At 44.3% G+C, this 20899-nt stretch overlaps 2 long non-coding RNA genes across 2 annotated transcripts in view; both read left to right on the top strand.

Moving 5' to 3' along the window:
* Window positions 1–20899, top strand: part of LOC143106365 (uncharacterized) — an 87104-nt gene that overhangs the window by 27047 nt on the left and 39158 nt on the right. The window lies entirely within an intron of this gene.
* On the top strand, window positions 8457–11931 carry LOC143106108 (uncharacterized). The gene is made up of 3 exons (XR_012983626.1): window positions 8457–8776; window positions 9663–9809; window positions 11052–11931. It is a non-coding gene; the product is annotated as an uncharacterized LOC143106108 (long non-coding RNA).

The following is a 20899-nucleotide window of genomic DNA, read 5'->3' as shown; positions in this document are numbered from 1 at the left end:
ATCATTATTTTTGATTATTTCTTAGAACTAAGAATCAGAACAGGTGAAAAGGATTGAAATGTAACAACATTCCCGCACACAGACACCTGCACTCAGACACGCAAACATACAGACACACAGACAGACACACAAACAGCAGGACCAGTTAGGAGGAGGACACAGTTAAGGTACGTAGTACCTACACTTATTACACTCTGGTCCAGTAGACCCGAACACCTATTAAGTATAGTTATGTGTGTGGGGGGGGAGTACCATGTGTAGTCATTGAAAATAAGTTATGTTTCATCTTCTTCACAGAAAATGAGCAAAGGCCAATGTGTTTGACTTAGCTTATTTTTTCTTTTAGCAAATATTGAAAACAGGTCCCACAGACCTGAACACCTTGCAAGGGTTAATTTGACTGTTCTGTTCTTAATTTGACTTATCACACAGATACAGCAGAGTGTGTGGAGATATGAGAACATCACTCATGTGAGGGTGTGGAGATATGAGAACAGCTCATGTGAGAGTGTGGAGATATGAGAACAGCACTCATGTGAGGGTGTGGAGATATGAGAACAGCTCATGTGAGGATGTGGAGATATCAGAACAGCTCATGTGAGGGTGTGGAGATATGAGAACAGCACTCATGTGTTCTGGTAAAGGCCGTGTTTCAGCATGCCTCAGATGCCTGGCTTTTCAGACACAGAACATCAAACCGGTTTTGCAAGGTTCATCTGCGAACAGATGCTTTAGCATATAAGGGGAGTCAAGGCCCTGATGTAAAGACACATACTGATCTGTTTCCCTGTCTCCCCTTTTCTACACAGTGCACAGGCAAGAGGGGCTTTTAACATGTGTGTTATGTTAGTTATGTAGAGTGATGTACACATTTACTGGTGCTGTGTGTTACGAATATAAGAGAAAGCAAGCAGTGTTCCAGCACCAGAAATGTTCTTTAATTATGTGTGTGTGTGTGTGTTTGTGTGTGTGTGTGTGTGTGTGTGTGTGTGTGAAGAGGGTACAGTTGAAAAAGGACAGACTATGCAAATATATAAGTTTTTTCTTTTATCACAAACACATATATTGGTAGATGTTTTTTTCTTTACCTTGACATGTTTCGACGTATACTTCTGTCTTCGTCAGAAGGTCACACGGTGGAGTAGTGTGACACGTTTTTATCAGCTGATGTTGTTACGGAGGTGTGATCCACCTGTCAGTTTTTTGACAGGTGGACCACTGCAAACGAGAGAACCATATCATGGACCACACCTCCTGCTGTCAGTCCGCCGCCCCCCAGGACGGCACTCCAGGTATGGGAGAGCATATATGCTCCCTCATCTCTGTTCATCGTCTTTGGGCTCCGCTTTCTTATTTCAATCGCCTCCTTTATCCAGCGGTGGTATCGGTTGTTCTCCTGCTTAATGACTCTAGCATTGTCCCAATCCATGATATGGTTCTCTCGTTTGCAGTGGTCCACCTGTCAAAAAACTGACAGGTGGATCTCACCTCCGTAACAACATCAGCTGATAAAAACACGTCACACTACTCCACCGTGTGACCTTCTGATGAAGACGGAAGTATACGTCGAAACATGTCAAGGAAAAGAAAAAACATCTACCAATATATGTGTCTGTGATAAAAGAAAAAACAAACTTATTTATCTCAAGTGTAGACACAATGAATGCAATAGGCTACAACTATGCAAGTATAATTTGGGGATTTAGGTATTTCAATAATTTATATGTCTGACACTTAGTGTATTAAAGCCATTTATTGGTGTGGAACTGCCAAAACAACTGAAATTATATGTACCATCAACTATGAATTGATCTAAAATGTATTAATATTGACATTCATCACAAAGTGCTACCACCCTGCATACATCACGTTCTAAATTAGGGAAAATGGGAAATTCAACCAAGCAGTGGAATAAACATGTTACATGACTGGATGTGATCTGTGAATGCATAGATATATAAACATGGATTCCGATGCCGCATTGTCCATTGAGTCCTATTAGAAGGAATATGTCAACGCGGCTGCCATATTGGTAGGTGCAACACACTTGCCCGTAAATGAATGGAGACTTATGATGAGCTGAAGGAATTTGGGCTATAAAGTTGCCAAGTAGCCTGATGAGCCAGACCCAAGATGTTGGGTCAGGGACCTCACCATTCGCAGGACTCAATCCGAGGGGCAGGATAAACGGTTGTCTTTCAAATTCCCTCTGCACACAATAGGATAGCGCTATAGCTATGACTTCAGTGCCATTCTTTGATCTCTTCTCAAATAAAAGCTTAACTCCAGGTCTTTAAGAGTCACGGCCAAAGCCAATTCGAAAGACTGCTGTTTACCAGCAGCAGCAGCCATCTCCTTTGTTTTCAAGAAGCAGGGATTTCACGCGGAACCGTCACAACTCTTCAGTCATTTATGTTATGCTCACCGACTCTATACACAATGTGATTGGCCTGACTAGAGTTTGGTTTTTCCAGCTTGCAAGCCAAACGGAGAGTTGCTAGACGACCCTGGCTGCAAATTACATTTGCTGCTGCTAGGAAGTCTAGATTTTTAGGCTACTTGCCAAGGTTGGCAACTCCCTAAATCTGACCAGAAGTGGTCAGTAACATCTCAGAATGTACGCCTTGGAAACTACCCTTTATTCTGTTCTATTGCTATTAGTGCTGCCACTAACGACTAATTTTCTAACGACTAATCTTTCGACTAATTTTTCGATTAGTCGACTAATCTAAACGACTATTTTTTTTTTAAATCAAGTGTTTGTTATTTTGTTGTGTACGTTTTATTTTGAACTCAACTAAAGGGAAAACGTAAAATATATATCACCCTACTTTTGTTAGAAGCTGTATTACTGTAAGTAAACTGTTCAAAAACATTATGTATTAAAAAAAAAAACCACCCATATAAAATGCTACCTTCAGATCTACAGTAATGTCAGACCTTTGATAGACTTCTTTGAAGGCACCCACCCCCCATCAAATTATCATTATATCACATCACAATTATTATTGTTATGCTATATTGTTATACATGCACTTCAAAGCAGCCAGTGTTTAAAGTGCTAACATTGTTCACAAAAAGTTTGAAAACATGCACATCAGAGGACTGCTTTACTAATGTAAAATATAATTAGAATAGTTCCATTGCTTTTGCATGGTTGCATGATAAATACTTCTCAAAACAACAGCAATTATATGGGTGTCATCGTTTTGGGATGTTTCCCTCATGCAAGCATCATATACTGGTAGGCAAATGGAAAGAATATTTACATATTTAATTATGCCACAAGCTTTTGGCCACGTTATTCAAATTTGACTATACAATACTCTAGATAGTGTATTATAGTCTGTGCTCTGTTTTTATGGAAGCTGCATAAATCCACATTGTTCTATTAAATGTAGTTTCATAATTAAATAGCTTTCCAATAGGTTGAATTGGAGATTTGCTACCAACGTTATCAAGTGGTTTCAGTTTCTCTCGCGCATTGAATGAACGCTCATACCACCATTTAATTGTATGCCTCTATGTTTGATGACACCAAATTAGCAAGTAATTCATACTGATTGCAGAAAAGTTTGTTTTCTTTTTCTGTCGGTCCGCGGTTCCTTGATCAATTACGCAGCAAATTATCAGACGAAGCCCCGGGAATAATTTCACTCCGCGGCTCCGGACCAGCAATGTCCACGTTACGGCCTGTGCTGGTCCGCGCGGCCCATAGTTTGAAAAACGCTGGACTTTGAAAGGCGACAGGAGTTGAGGACTTTGCAAATGAGCCTAACATCAGCATGTTCAAAACAAGTAGGCTACAGGTACTTTGCGCGTCTTACCACATAGGGCCCTATCATGACATTCTAAAGTGCATCGTCACTCGTCAAAAGTCTATTCAAATTTAGTAGGATGTCCAGTTCACATTGGGAGGGGTTTCGTTCTCAAAAGTGGAGCGCATGGCGTAACAAGGTGTTCCTAGGTCTTTTAATGAGTCATATGGGTGTGTTTGGGGCGTAACATCATTTTAAACCAATGAGAATGACATCTGTCATTCCCTTTAACGGCGCAACACGCGATATGTCAAATAAATGCATCGGTATTTTGGCATTCAACGGCGCATTTGAAGGAGGCTGCTTGCGAGACCGTATGGAATAGTCATTCTTAAACCATGCTTTACTAAAACCTAGCATAGCCTTCACACATTTGCACTCGTCTATTATTTGAACTCATTGGCAAATTGAAACTAACTTCACCAAGTCAGTCAACGACAAGACAGTTATATGCAGTTACTTTCACTATTGACTGACAATGGGTTACCATCGAAAACATAGGCTGGAAAAAGCAACACTTACCCTAATGTTGCTCAAATGACTGAATAAAACAACATTTATCCTGCAGAGGAGTTGCTTATATCTCGTGACAGTGCGTCTTCAGCTGTGCTCCATACGTGTCTCTCGCCTCTCCCCTAATCACTTATAACCGTCATTACCAATTTGCAAATGATGGTGAATAACTACTCATCATGAGATGTACAGTATTTCGTAATATGTTTATTCTAATTATGTTTACCATTGTAATCGTGCAATTTGTAATGCTTTGCATGGACGTGCGCTGGTGTGCGTTCATGAATGATAGAAGGATGGTGCGTGCACCTGCCAATATGACTGTTGACATGCGCTCTTAAAATAGCATATGAACAACTCGCCATTGACTTCTGACCAGATTTAGGTGGTGTATGATAGCGATTTTTAGACAATGCGCCAGGTCCCTCCCTAGGTTGTTAGTTGCCACACCCCTGGGCGCAATGCTTAAAAAATAATCGTGCAAAATAACGAATTCAACTTCGCGCCGGTGAATAACGAACTTTACGCCATGCGCTGGTGACCCAGAGGGCCCTATCATGACATTCTAAAGTGCATCGTCACTCGTCAAAAGTCTATTCAAATTTAGTAGGATGTCCAGTTCACATTGGGAGGGGTTTCGTTCTCAAAAGTGGAGCGCATGGCGTAACAAGGTGTTCCTGGGTCTTTTAATCAGTCATATGGGTGTGTTTGGGGCGTAACATCATTTTAAACCAATGAGAATAACACCTGTCATTCCCTTTAACGGCGCAACGCGCGATATGTCAAATAAATGCATCGGTATTTTGGCATTCAAAGGCGCATTTGAAGGAGGCTGCTTGCGAGACCGTATGGAATAGTCATTCTTAAACCATGCTTTACTAAAACCTAGCATATCCTTCACGCATTTGCACTCGTCTATTATTTGAACTCATTGACAAAGTGAAACTAACTTCACCAAGGAGTCAGTCAACGACAAGACAGTTATATGCAGTTACTTTCACTATTGACTGACAATGGGTTACCATCGAAAACATAGGCTGGAAAAAGCAACACTTACCCTAATGTTGCTCAAATGACTGAATAAAACAACATTTATCCTGCAGAGGAGTTGCTTATATCTCGTGACAGTGTCTTCAGCTGTGCTCCATACGTGTCTCGCCTCTCCCCTAATCACTTTTAACCGTCATTACCAATTTGCAAATGATGGTGAATAACTACTCATCATGAGATGTACAGTATTTCGTAATATCTTTATTCTAATTATGTTTACCATTGTAATCGTGCAATTTGTAATGCTTTGCATGGACGTGCGCTGGTGTGCGTTCATGAATGATAGAAGGATGGTGCGTGCACCTGCCAATATGACTGTTGACATGCGCTCTTAAAATAGCATATGAACAACTCGCCATTGACTTCTGACCAGGTTTAGGTGGTGTATGATAGCAATTTTTAGACAATGCGCCAGGTCCCTCCCTAGGTTGTTAATTGCCACACCCCTGGGCGCAATGCTTAAAAAATAAAGGTGCAAAATAACGAATTCAACTTCGCGCCGGTGAATAACGAACTTTACGCCATGCGCTGGTGACCCAAAATACAGCCCAAAATACAGCCCCTAGGTTACTTCACTTTATCAGTTGGCTTGAACGCTAAAAAAATATGCGTCGTGACTTATTGACCATGGGAAATGACGCGCACCTTGATTGTTGATATCACGGGCGGCGGCATGTTTAACGTTTTTTGTATTCATTACAGTAATGACACGCCGTTGCGTTGTCAACGTGAGACACTTCACTTCATTTATTTCAATTTCCACAATAGACTACTATATTAGTCAGAGTCTGGACTAGCGTAACCTACTAGCTTAGCTCCCCCCACTTAGCTCTGCCTAATAATTAATTGCGCTGAAAGCAGGCAGGCACGCAGCTTTGCTGCTGGCGTTAACACTTGCGTGCATAGTGGGGTTTAAAACATGCCAAAGTCTTAGTAGCCTGTTTAACATCCAAAGACAGTCATTGTACTTTTCAAGAGTTAATAACATAGAGTTAATATAACATTACAGCCGTGTGAGACCAAAAATAAATAGGCGGTCAATAGTAAAACGACTCTTCGACTGAAAAAATTGCCGTCGACTAATTTTCATGGTCGATTAGGTCGACTAAGTCGACTAATCGCGGCAGCACTAATTGCTATAAGAATATATGTCAATGTAAATGCAATTAGTTAAATCTGACTAAAAGTGTAATGCGTTTAAATGTGGACAACTCCTTTAATATGCTATAATGATGTGTTTTATGCTTTCTTTAAATGTATGTGTCTCTGTGAGGCAGAAAGAGTTTATTTTTTCAAAATAAAGGATTATAGGGGATTTAAATGTAAGGAAATGGATGGAAGTTTTGATATGTATTTTGGCTGTACCATTTTTTGTTTTTTATTTTGATATATTATTGGAAAATAACTCAGGTGTCTGTGGGCTGTTAAATTATTGTGATGTGTCTGTTAGTAGAATGATGTAAAATAATTGTTATGAGTAATGTGATTCTACACAGCTAGTATGATAAATGATGTCTTCATTACATGTTTGTCATATGGAGTGTCATTGACAGTGTTGGGAGGGTTACTTTCAAAACGTATTCCGTTACATAATACAGAATACATGCCCAAAAATGTAATCTGTAACGTATTCCGTTATGTTACTCAATCTGAGTAACGTATTCTGAATACTTAGATTACTTCCGCATTGAATTGCATTTTATAAGTGTAGGAATGCAGCCATCAAATCATGCTTAGGCCTACTACTAAACAGGCCTATTCTGGTGTGTTCTTCTGTTCCAAATGGCTGAAGTGTTAGGCCCACATAGGAGAATGTAAAGTCAACTAACTACCTGAGTAAACTAAGCTACCTGATACAACTTTAAAATAGCAAAGTGACCATTAAAACTACAGCAGGCGACTAGGCTAATTAAAATAAACAAATAAATAAGCTACTTTAAGGGCGTAGCCAGAAATTATCGATCCAATGTGTGTCTCAATTGTCCCCCCGCTGACCACCTCACACATTTCTCTAGATTTTGCAACGACCTTACATGACACAATGCAATAAAATATGCCAAAATATACACAGAATAATGTTTGTAATGATACCAGTTACGTTTAACAGCAACATAAGTGTAATGAGCTATTCATTGTCGAAGGTGCATGGTGAAGTGAAATTCTTACTTTGGAAAAAAAAATTGCCGATATCCTTGGATGGGAGATCCTTGTATCGTTCAAATTTTCCATGATCAAAGAGGGCACTAATACGCATGTGCATAGCAAAAATCACAACTTGGACTTGCTGTGCAAGCAAGATATTTAAGGTGTCTCAACTGTACGTATGTCTCAACTGTACTCAGTCTACCCTAATTAAGGTGTGCCTGTGAGATTTTTTGGTGGCATCAACCCTAGGCTACATGTGAGGGGCGCATATGACAGGTGGAGCGCAAATGACCTGTAAATGTAAACACTATGGGCTAGGCTACTGTATATCAGTGCTCTCAAAATGAACGTGATCGCGTAATGACAATCAAAAACCGCGCGTTAAAATATGGTAGGCCTACTCGCAAGAATAATTCTTCAGAGGCTGCACCATATAATTCATTTTAAAACGTAAATGTAGATCTAGAAAAAATAATAATCTATAAAGCTATTTTAAGTTAGAATAAAAAACTTTTTTTTAGAGATTGGTTTGATTGTAGCCTACTGTAGGTCTAAATCAATACGTGAACTAGGCTTTGCTTATTGCTTAGCAAACGTGTAACCGATTGGCTGAAGTAGCCTGAGCTATTAATACTTGGGAAAATATCCTTTGAACAGACTTCAGGAACCACGATCTGTGAGGAATAGGAGTTACCTCCACTTACTTTACTCAATTTGCTGTGCAAACAGTAATTTCAGAGTCTCCGATGACACTTCCATAATGCGCGCTGGCTGTTTTGAGGCTAGTGCAAGACGGCAGCTTGGATTTAAACATGTAAACAATTTCATCATAGCTTTCAGGAGCTTCTGGGAAATGGAGTTGCCTTAATTTATTTAGAGAGTGAACAAACGTACACTGTAAAAAATACAACTTGCCTTTAGTACTGCCAAATAACTTTTCTGACTAAACAGAACTCAAAAAATCAAATAGTGTAGTAAAACTCATTATAACAAGTTTTCACAACTAATTTGGGAATTTCACCTAACAAACTTAAGAAACTGAGTTGACTCAACTTGTATAATTAAGTATCTATAAGAGAGAAGTTTCCCAAAGTTCACTGAACTTCTTAGTCAAGTTGACGCAAGCGCATTGTTTCCTAACGTATCAAGGCGACCTGCGGGCTGCGGCTTGAATTTGTCAGGAGGACAGAAGCCAGACACCTTCCCTACCTGTATGCAGCGTGGAGCAAATGACAACAGCATTGTCAAAGGTAAGTAAGGCATTTCGTTTTATCCAATATCCAATTGTTATGATAGTCAGTCTTTCTCGGTGTCGTGTTGCTTTAGCTAAGCTGATCTGACTGCCCACATTCCGTTAGCAGCTATCACTAGCTAACATTAGTGATGTCTAGTGCTAGTTATGACTGAATGGTAGAAGCTTGCAATGTTCTGGGAAGACATAACCGGTAATGCTGAACAAGGATGTTCCTAAAACATTCACTTTCAGGAACAACTTTGTGTAAAATGGATGTCAGCAAGGAACGTTCTTGCAAATAGTGGTGTTGTTGAAATGGTAGCTATTAGGCTAAGCTAGCCTGCTAGCTAATCTTAGTGGCTAAATTCCACAACTAGTGATAGCCGTACAGCTCAATTAGCTGCTATAGCTCAATTATCAAGGCAATGCAATAGTATAATTGTCTGGTTAGCTATTTCCCTGTTTTGCTGAAAACATGTATGTTCCTAAAATATTCACCTTTATAGAAATACCTTTGTATTGGATGCCAGCGAGGATAGCTACTGTAGCTCACTGTGGAGTAAGCTAAACCCCTGATTAAACCTCACTCCCGCCCAAAGTTTTTAGCAATGTCTTGCAACTGCTGCCACTCGATCTGCAGAGGCGCTGCATATAGGTTGAAAAAAATTAAATGGCAATGTAATTTTAATGCAACATATGTTAATAGAATCCAGCGCACATAAAACAATGGCAACCCCACATTCGCCGATCGCGCTCCCTTAAAAAATGCTTGATCAGAGCCAACAAATGGACAAGTTATAGCTTCATCATTACGTAAATGTCCTCCAAAATGCTTAAAAAAGTCCACTGCACTACAAACCTATATAAAAAAAATAATTTTCTACTCTTGTTTGTTGTTGCAGACTCTTCTGTTGCTATGCAATGTAAGTGTCCATTTTCTCACCTGGATGTAGAGACCCTCCTGACCCATTACAGGCTTCATCACGGTCACCAGGGAAAAAGCTGGCTCTGCCTCTACCCCCAGTGCGTGTGCATCTTTAAGACTTCAGGTACATTCAAATTTATTTTGGCACGGTACCATGCAAAAGACAAATCACCTCAGGTCGAAACTACATTCAGTTGTCAATAATGTACATTCCAATGTAATTGTAGTGCAGTGGACTTTTTTAAACATCTTGGAGGACATTTACGTCGTGGTGAAGCTATAACTTGTCCATTTGTAGGCTGCGACCATAGCATTGGCAATGTACTGTACAAAACTTTGCGACACACAAAAGTAGGAAGCACAAACACTTCACAATTAGGGAACTCAAATGAAAATGTATGCAAATTATCGCATATTTAATTAGATACTGCCTAATTTGCATATGTAAACACTAAATTACAGAAAAAATTTTTTTCTCATATTAATGTAAGTAATCTACTGGGAAAGTTTCATAGTGATACCTGCTAGTTAAAAATGTTACCCTATTCACCTGTAGTGTCTCGCCTTAAAGCAACACCAAAGAACTTTCCCTCTGTCGCACGCACGCTGTTTGTTTATCCAGCACCGGCTTTACAAATAACAATGTCCACAGACAAGGTAGAATATGTTGCATGATTTATGAAAGTACGATGTATTGTGACATCAAACGCAAGTCAAATTTGTAGTTTCTTATGTCTCATTCCATCGAACTACAGATCCGCTACCCGATCTGGCAAACTTACATAGTGTGGTTATAGCCGATAGAGGGCTGCGAAGCGAAAGCAGAAGTGCCGTTCACCCTGTTACAAGTTGATGAACCACTGAAACGATTTTGGAAACATTATTTTAAGGTTCAAAAAACTCTTTTGTGTTGCTTTAAGTAAAAAAATAATTAAGAAGACATCTGAGCTGCACCGGCTCTCCTTCTCTTTACATTGGGCAGCCGTGCCTACTGTTTAGCACTTCGGACCTGTAACCGGAGGGTTGCCGGTTCGAACCCCGACCAGTAGGCACGGCTGAAGTGCCCTTGAGCAAGGCCCCTAACCCCGCTGTTGATGCAGGCAGCTCACTGCGTCGGGATTAGTGTGTGCTTCACCTCACTGTGTGTACACTGTGTGCTGTGTGTGTTTCACTAATTCACGGATTGGGATAAATGCAGAGACCAACTTTCCCACACGGGATCAAAAGAGTATATATACTTATACTTATACTATACATTATCTGTCGTGGCCTGGTTGCACCAGATTGTCGCTAAAAGGCACACGTGCGGAGAACCATTGTCTTTTAATTCATTTTTAGTGATGTAGTTCTGTGCTTTTCCACCAAGGATGCAGATGCTGAGGAGCACTAGAGGCATGAAAATTGGAATCTTGACCGTCATTGAAGACGACCTCGCCATGAAAGCACCGGACACTGTCACCAATATCGCCATTGTCCTGGAAGAGACTGTTGTTCTACAGGACATCAAGGATCTTCCATCTGCACTGGCCTACCTATGCGGACTCCTGCATGACATGGGGTGCCAATACTTATGACCCTTGTATTTTAAGGAAGAACATTTATTTATTTATGATACATTATTCATTCACAAAGAAAATTGGTGTCCTTAAATGTTGGATATTCCCTCATTTTTTTACTTAAGGCATTAAGATCAATTTCCAAAAGATGATTTTATATTCCTCTTTTTAGTCAGCGTTAGCAGAGGTGCCAATAATTCTGTAGGTCAGGGGTGTTCAAACTGGCTAAAAATAAAAACATTGTTTGATCCATTTGGATTTTTGAGTTGTTATTTAGACTTGTTTTTGGTTAGAGTCAATGTATTAGTTGATTCAACTTGATTATTTAAGTTCTTCACTGTCAAGTAGAACTTACTCAAAAAAGCTAGTGAAATGTGTTGACTTGTTTTTTTAAGTTGGAAGAACTTTTGATTCAACTTGAATTTTTGAGTTGCCAACCTAATGTAAGTCCACCTTACTTACAATACTAAGTTGGCATTACTAGATATTTCAAGTTAAAAGCACTTGATTCAACTTGAATTTTTGAGTTGCTAACCTACTGTAAGTCCACCTTACTCACAATACTAAGTTGGCATTACTAGATATTTCAAGTTGGGAGCATTTGTTGATTTAACTTGATTATTTGAGTTCTTCACTGTCAAGTTGAAATTACTCAAAAAAGCTAGTGAAATGTGTTGACTTGTTTTTTTAAGTAAACTCAGAGAGTTTTTTTTTACAGTGTATGAAACAGATAAGTATCGTCATGTAATCCATTGATTTCAACAATGTAACTGTATTCTATAATACCAACTATTTAACTTGTAACTGTATCGGAATACAGTTACTCATAATTTGTATTCTGAATACGTAACGCCGGTACATGTATTCCGTTACTCCCCAACACTGGTCATTGAATGGAACCATTAACTTGGTTTCTCTGCCAGGCTTGATCACCTGCCCATGATCCCATCTCAGACTAACACCAGATCCAACTGCATGTGATGTGAGTGAGCGTTAGCAACAAACTCAGTTTCATTACATTGTGTTCAGTGTGAATGTCCTAACTGTACACAACGTGCTGCAGTGCAGCGTGATGCAACCGTCTCTATGTTATTTCTGTTGCTCGTGTTGCTCTGCTGTTTTGAATGAGAAATATTCATAATCATGAGAAATATGAGAAATATTCATTCATCATGATGCAATAGAAGGGCATATTTAACAGATTCAGTGTGGACAGAAAGTATTCAATGCTACACAACAGTCGCTAGCTTGGGTGCATTTAGGATGCCCTGTACACCTTCTTTTACCCAGTGGAGATTTGCCTCCCTGGATGCCTAGAGGGAATGGGCCATTAAGCAATGCAGTTTAGGTTAAAATATCAAGAACAGATAAAAGTCCTATCCTAATAGATATTAATGTCCTTCTGAAAATATATATTTGCTAGAATGTTACTTTCCCAAAATAGTTTATGAATGTTAATTTGAAACCTGCTGGACAAGACAAATGACATGATACATCATCACCAACATAAATCTGCATAATTATTTATTTTCATTATCACCTACACGTCTACCCCTGCCACCAACATCACATACGTTTAGACACACACATCAGCTTCACTGCACACATGCAGCACTCAGGGTGAGTCTTTGCTCTCCCACAGAACACAGATGTGTTCAACATTCTGATCTGGGTTCAGATTGTTTTAGAGTGTTCTGTTGGACAACATTCTATGGAGACGGTAGGGTACATTACCTTGGACTGTATAAACTATACACTTGTACATTAAGGCTATATTCCCTGATGTTTTCTTTCTCATAGACTTACACTGCAAAATGTATTGTTTTCACAATCATCATATTGTAACGTCCTGGGTGTGTTTTGATGTGCAGTTCGGGTCTATGTTAATGTTTTGTGTGCATTGTGTTGTCTCTGTGCCTTGCTGTGTTTTATGTTAACTGCCAGTAGAGGCGCTGCAGGGGGGGCGGGCACGCCTGAGCAGCAGAAAAGTTACAGTGATGTGTTTTATCTGTTGTGTGGAGTTCGCGGGAGTTCTAGGAAAAACAACGACTGATATTGGCAAGTCGCAGCCCGTAATGGCGACCAAGTGCTGTACCTAATAAATGTTGGTTTATGAAAGTGGTTTCCTGTCCGAGTAACTGAGAACGTTACAACTGGTGTCAGAAGTTAAGCAATTACGCTCGGAAGGCAAGTGTTCATGGACTGATTTATATGCTAGTAGTTACCTATCCGTTTAGCTAAGTTGGCAGACCAGTCGCGCTACTGTGTGAGACGTAACGTAGCGGCATGGAGAAGTATTTTTCGAACGCGAATGTGAAGAAGGAGGGAGCAAGTGGCGAATGGTCAGAGAGGATGGAGCAGGCAAGAGCTCGCATTAGGGATTCGGCTGCGAGGATGGCTGCTGATGCTGGCATGGCTGCAGGTGCCCGTGCGAAGCCTCGGGACCATAACAACAGGCATGGCGCCGCCCATAACACCGCATCCCCATTGAAAACACCCAAGTATGGGGGTAAGTCAGATTGGGAGGCATTCCATGCACAGTTTGAGTTGCTCGCTCACGCGGGTGAATGGACAGAGGGAGAGAAAGCACTACAGCTTGCTATGTGCCTCACAGACGATGCATTAAAATGCCTTTTGCTGCTTAGCCCAGAAGACAGGCATGATTATGAGGCTTTAGTGGGGGCACTGAAGAGGCGCTTTGGACAGTGTGTACAGCCTGACCTACTGAAAAATGAACTCAGCAGTCGATGTAGGCTCCCAGGGGAGCACCTGCGAGTCTTGGCCAATGATATAGAGAGCCTTACTAGGCGAGCATATGCACACATGCCACCTGATGTGCAAAGTGAGTTGGCAAGAGACCAGTTCATCAGAGCTCTGTCACCCACTGAGCTGCGTGTGCATGTGCAGCTGGAGCATCCACGATCGTTGCAGACTGCTTTGGAATTAGCGGTGGAGAGAGAGATTGTGTGGGGCGTGTCAGCTGGAAGTAGCCGCAGTGAGGGAATGCCTACAACTAGAGTGGCGATGGGCACCAGCCCAGGCCGGGAGAAGCCAGCGTGGGCAACTGAGATAACTGAACTGATACGGGCTATGTCTCTCCAAACAACCCGTGCCCCGCGCACATCACCCAGGCTGTGTTGGGGGTGTGGACAACCAGGACACCTCCTCAGGCAGTGCCCAAAAGCTTCCACGGGCCCGGGAAACGGTGCGGGGTCCGCATAGGGGAGGCTGTGCGGACCCCAACCTCATCCTCCTCCTCTTCGTCGTCTACAGGAGGGGCCCAACAGCACAGCCGGGGAAGTCAGGCCCTACTTTCCCCAGAAGCAGACGACAACATTTCCCCGGGGTCAGTGGTAGTGGTGGGACGGACATGTGTTGGGGACTTTTGCCACGTCCCAGTGACTGTAGAGGGGGTCCCCTGCTCTGCCCTCGTGGATACGGGATCCACAGTAACACTCATAAGACCTGATGTGGTGCCAGGCTGGACTACTCAGTTAGAGCCCACCACTGTGCAGCTGCGCACAGTCACGGGCGGCCTGGCACCGATGCAAGGCAAAGGCATGATGACTGTGACTGTGGGGGGCAGGGCTGTCCGCCATCCAGTGTGGGTGGCAGGTGTGCAAGACCCGTGCATACTGGGCCTGGATTTTCTTAAGGCTACAGGCTGCCAGCTGGACCTAGGAGGAGGCACGCTGAGATTCCAGGATGGGCCTGCCATCATGTTGGCGGCCACAACGCCGTCGTCTGCTGCCCCCACCACTGTGCCAGCACGAGAAGTTGTTACGGCAGAGCCCCAGGTCACACTCACGTCCCCCAAAACTCCACAGTTCCACTTCAACCCGCCACTTCCCCACCATGACATGGCTTGGCAACCTCCTCCATCTCCGACAGACCCCAACACCATGGCACCCCTGCCTGCAGCGCCAGCCTCCATCAGCATGGGCCACCCCACGGCCCTGCTGCCCCAGCCAGAGGAGGGGGCGGCGCAGTCTGCCATACGGAAAATCTGGATGGAGAACCGTGATGGCCTGGACTCACATCAGCAGGAGCTGTTATGGATGCTTTTATTTGAATTTAGGGACAGCTTTGCACTGAATGAGGATGAGGTCGGCCGAACACAGCTGGTGGAGCATGAGATTGACACTGGCGACGCCTACCCCATAAAGTGTCGGCCTCGCAGGCTTCCACTGGCACGTCAAGAGGCATGTGACAAAGCTGTCTGGAACATGCTTCAGGCCGGCATCATCGAACCATCAGACAGCCCCTGGGCAGCGGCGGTGGTCATGGTGCCCAAAAAGAACGGTGAGTGGCGCCTCTGCTCTGACTACAGACCACTGAACGGGGTAACAAAGAAAGACTCGTATCCACTGCCCCGCGTGGACGAGTCACTGGACCTAGTCTCAGGCTCGGCCTGGTTTTCCTCACTGGACCTCCGATCCGGCTATTACCAGGTTCCCCTCTCCTCGTCCGCCAGACCAAAGACTGCTTTTTGCACTGGGCGTGGGCTTTGGCAATTTAAGGTCCTCAGTTTCGGCTTGTGCAATGCGCCAGCAACATTCGCCAGACTAATGGACCGGGTGCTGACTGGCATACCACGCCAGGAGTGCCTGGTCTATTTGGACGACATCCTGGCACATGGACCATCGTTTGACGCCGCCCTGATGTCATTACGCTGCGTGCTGGGAAGAATCAGGGATGCCGGGCTGAAGCTCCATCCCGATAAGTGTCATTTTATGCAGCGCCAGGTGACTTTTCTGGGACACAGGGTGGGGCAGGAGGGAATTAGCACTGTGCAGGACAAAGTGCAGGCAGTGGTTGAATGGCCTGTCCCGTCCACGCAAAAGGAGGTGAAAAGTTTTTTGGGCCTTGCCTCATACTATAGAAGATTTGTACGGGGTTTCTCATGCATAGCTGCTCCTCTGTTCCAGCTGTTGCAGAAAGACAGAGAGTTTGTCTGGACAGAAGCATGCCAGGGGGCATTCGTCCAGCTGCGCCGGGCCCTCAGCAATACCCCTGTGCTAGCCCCAGCTGACCCTTCCCTCCCGTTTATGTTGGACACTGATGCCAGTGGGGTGGGCGTCGGAGGAGTGCTGTCGCAGGTGGGTGCTGACGGAGAGAGGGTAGTGGCCTATTTTAGCCGGGTGTTCAACAAGGCTGAAAGGCGCTACTGCGTAACCCGTCGCGAGCTCCTGGCAGTAGTACTTTCTGTGCGCCACTTCAAATACTACCTGTGTGGGCTGCCTTTCACTGTGAGAACCGACCACTCAGCTCTCCAGTGGCTGATGTCATTCAGGGAGCCGGAGGGACAGGTCGCCAGGTGGTTGGAGGAGCTCCAGGCCTATGATTTCACAGTGGTGCACAGGGCAGGAGCACAACACAGCAATGCAGACTCACTCTCCCGTCGCCCGTGTGCAGCGGACGGCTGCCGCTATTGCGAACGAAGGGACAGTCGTGAGCATGAACTGTGCGAAGAGCAGCAGCAGGTGGTACGGCAGGCTGAGGTGTTTGTCTGTCGGGAGCTGCAGACAGTGAGTGCCGGGGAATGGAGGCAGCAGCAAGAGGTCGACCCCGACTTACAGCCGGTGCGTCAGTGGGTGGAGTCACAGCAGAGACCTTCGTGGGAAGAGGTGGCAAGATTCTCACAGGCCACTAAGGGGCTGTGGTCCAAGTTCGACGCGCTGCGCCTGAGTGATGGCGTGCTGCAGAGGGCGTGGAAAGAGGCGGCTACAGGGGAGGAGCGTTGGCAGCTGGTGGTCCCCAGGGGCCTGAGGACAGCTGTGCTGCAGGCTGTGCATGGAGCTCCGGGGTCAGGCCACTTCGGTGTGACCAAGACGCTCCGCCGGCTCCGCCAGAGCTGCTATTGGGGACGTCTTCGGAGGGACGTGGAAGACTTTTGCCGGCGGTGTGACCTGTGCACAGCGCGGAAAGGCCCACCAGGTCGGTCACATGCACAACTGCAGCAACATCTAGTAGGGGCCCCCATGGAGAGAGTGGCTGTCGATATTGTGGGCCCACTTCCGCGAACAGATAAGGGCAACGTCTACATTCTCTCTGCTATTGACTATTTTACGAAGTGGCCTGAGGCCTACGCCCTCCCAGACCAGGAGGCAGAGACAGTTGCTGGTGCCCTGCTGGGAGGCATATTCAGCCGGTTTGGGCTGCCTGACACGCTGCACAGTGACCAGGGGAGAAATTTTGAGTCCGCTGTGTTTGCCGCTATGTGCACTCGTCTGGGCATAAAAAAGACGCGCACCACCCCATTACGGCCTCAAAGTGATGGTTTGGTAGAGAGACTCCACCGCACACTGGGTCAGCAGCTGGCTATTTTGACTTCGAAGCATCAGCGAGACTGGGATGAGCATCTTCCGCTGGTGCTCATGGCGTGCCGGTCAGCAGTCCAGGAGTCAACTGCATGCACCCCGGCTCTCCTTATGCTGGGGAGAGAACTCCGCACGCCGGCAGAGCTGGCTTTCGGGCGGCCCCCTGACTCCCCTGCTGTTTCCCCAGGCCCTGAGTATGCAAGAAGGCTCCAGGATCGGCTTGAGTCTGCTCATGAATTTGCCCGAGCGCAACAGGAAAGCGCTAATGCGCGGCAAAAACGTAATTATGATATGAGGGCCCGAGGGAGGCATTTCCAAGCTGGAGAGCTGGTGTGGGTGCACAACCCACAAAGAAAGAAGGGGCGTTGCCCGAAGCTTGACAGCCAGTGGATGGGGCCTTGCAGGGTGTTGGAGCGGATGGGGGAAGTGGTGTATCGGGTGCAGCTGCCGCCAAGAGGAAGGAAAGTAGCACTGCATAGAGACAGACTGGCACCCTATCAGGGCAGTGCTTCACCCCAAGTCACCGGAACACCACGTTCTCCACCCCATGCACCTTTACCGGCCCCACAACCCTGTCAGCAACCGAAGCAGGTGCAAGGTGGGGGCAACCCTGTCCCCTTGACCCCCGGGTCTCCACCCACTTCCCCAGCCCCTGATTTAAGCACATTGTCCCCTGTGTCACGCCCACAAAGGAGAAGGAGGCCACCCCAGCGTCTTGCGGACTTTGTTTGTTCCCTCGAGGACGAGGAACTTTGTGGTGGGGGGGTAGTGTAACGTCCTGGGTGTGTTTTGATGTGCAGTTCGGGTCTATGTTAATGTTTTGTGTGCATTGTGTTGTCTCTGTGCCTTGCTGTGTTTTATGTTAACTGCCAGTAGAGGCGCTGCAGGGGGGGCGGGCACGCCTGAGCAGCAGAAAAGTTACAGTGATGTGTTTTATCTGTTGTGTGGAGTTCGCGGGAGTTCTAGGAAAAACAACGACTGATATTGGCAAGTCGCAGCCCGTAATGGCGACCAAGTGCTGTACCTAATAAATGTTGGTTTATGAAAGTGGTTTCCTGTCCGAGTAACTGAGAACGTTACAATATGATCTTTCTTGTTGTGATTTCCACATGTCCTATGATAAGCAAATTCTGTACTTCAACAGTTTGTAATTAACATGTGAATTTAACACAAAACATCATAAAACCCAATACATATCACAAGACTACGTATATGTAGAGGCAATTGTTGTTAAAACATTTTTTTCCATCAGACATGTGTCCAATCACAGAGGGACTAAAGGCCTGAACACCTGGGGGAGGGAGAGGAAATTAATTGTGGGAGAGGATCAGAGGGGGTGAAACACTGGGCTCATCAACACATTTCCCACCCAGTAGTGTATGTGTGGTGTGCTGATGTGTGTTCCAACAGAGGTCCAGAGGTGCATAATGCTGTAATATCTGATGGGGTCCAGAGATGAGGGAGTGATTTGGTGTTTTGTTTTCCCCAAGAACACAGAATCTCAGGTAGCTGAGAGGCAGCTGCCAGATCCTTACATGTGAGTGGTGGCTTATATGTGTGCTGATGAGATGGGATGTGTTTATGGGTGTTTGTGTGGATGTGATAACAGGATCTATCTATATGTGTCTGGGGTCTTTACAGTTCTGTCCTGCTGTATATGGTATGAGTCACAACAGCTTCACTGTTGATCCAGTACATAGGGGAGAACCGGGACGAATGAAACACTTCTTAATTAAATGTAATTTACAAAGACATCGTAAAACACTGAAAATTAATATTTTGTCTCTAGCAACCTACATCTATCTTCTGTCGAATACAGTTGCATTTACAGCTCTGAACAAAACCGTTCAAGAGTTATTTAAGGAGAAGTCGAACGTGCGTTTTGTTTCATTCGTCCCTCCTGGCTGGGACGAATGAAACAGCATGGGGGACGAATGAAACATACAGCTTAAATAATGTAAACTTCCCACAATTTCAATATTTGACAACATATCATGAATGGTACTTCAAGTATGTGTTATTTTAGATAGATTGCTGCTGGGCTATATGTCTTGGTTCATGTCTGTTAACAACTCATTGACGTCATGGTAAAGCGCTTATCTCGCGGTTATGGAAATAGCATGCACTTTACCATTAATATAGCTAGAATAATGCATGTTTCGAATTATATAATGTTTCTATAGTACAAAATGTTATTTCACTCTGTTTTTACGTGGTTAAAGCCACCACACATCCAAATAAGTGCCCTTCATGACCGACAGGCCGTCGGTCTCCATAGGTTAACATGGCAAAACTCGACCCCCTACCTGATAGCCCCAAATATATTTGCATCTTTGTAAAACTACTTTTCCATGTCTCACCTGCATAAAATATAGTATAAACACAGATATGTGTGCATTGACTTAGAATAAATGTGGTTTACTGGTCGGGACAAATGAAACAGGTGTTTCAATCGTCCCGCCATAGACATCTAGCATTATAGGCTGTTTTGCATCCATTACAAACAATCATGCAATGTGAACGTCTGGGATTGGGGAGAGCACTAAATGCTCTACTGAATAAGCATGAAGGCAAACCTTTAAATGAAAAACACTCTTTAATAATCAAAAAAAATAAACCGCTAATGATGTAAACTTGTGACCATCAAAAATCGTTTATCGCCTGTAACTCCGTGATACCAGGACGTAACAGGAAGGCATTTGGCTGAGCAACGGCGGTTAATATGCTCTATGTTTTGTCCAAATGATGACTCGCTACCATCGTTGCACTCGGAGAAAACCGGAATGTTTCATTCGTCCCCTGTTTCAATCGTCCCGGTTGTACCCTACTATATAAAACCCAGGGTAGAGTGTGGGGGATTGGGCCTACATGGTCTGGGATCACAACAGCTTCACTGATGATCCAGTACATACTATATAAAACCCAGGGTAGAGTGTGGGGGATTAGGCCTACATCATACCTGCAAACTAGTCACCTTTCGGCGAAATTCGCCGTTTTTGAATCAAAATATGTCATTCATGTGAATCGTGTAGATCCGAAGAGTTTTTTTTTTCGGGGGGGGGGGTCTGGAGTGACACTATCGTCGATTTCATGCGAGATTGATAGGCAAGTGATTGGCCTCTGTGCTATTTTTGAAGACCTGCCTATCAGTTGTTTCTGAGGGCGGGCTTTATCTCTCACTTTCTGTTACGCAGCCTGCCTGCTAGTATGGCCTGCAGCAGCGATATGACCAAGGAAAAAAAGAAAATGTTAGCTAACAAACACGGGCCACATGCTACACTCTCTCTGACTATAAACTCAAGGTAAAACATCAAATTGTTAGGATACTTTTATCTTGC

The sequence above is a fragment of the Alosa pseudoharengus genome, unplaced genomic scaffold (assembly GCF_046254945.1).
Source record: "Alosa pseudoharengus isolate Yale_2024_CS ecotype anadromous, Long Island Sound unplaced genomic scaffold, YU_APseudo_1.1 YU_APseudo_1.1_scf_6, whole genome shotgun sequence".
Taxonomy (NCBI): Eukaryota; Metazoa; Chordata; class Actinopteri; order Clupeiformes; family Clupeidae; genus Alosa; species Alosa pseudoharengus.
This window is presented reverse-complemented; position numbering and strand designations above follow the sequence as displayed.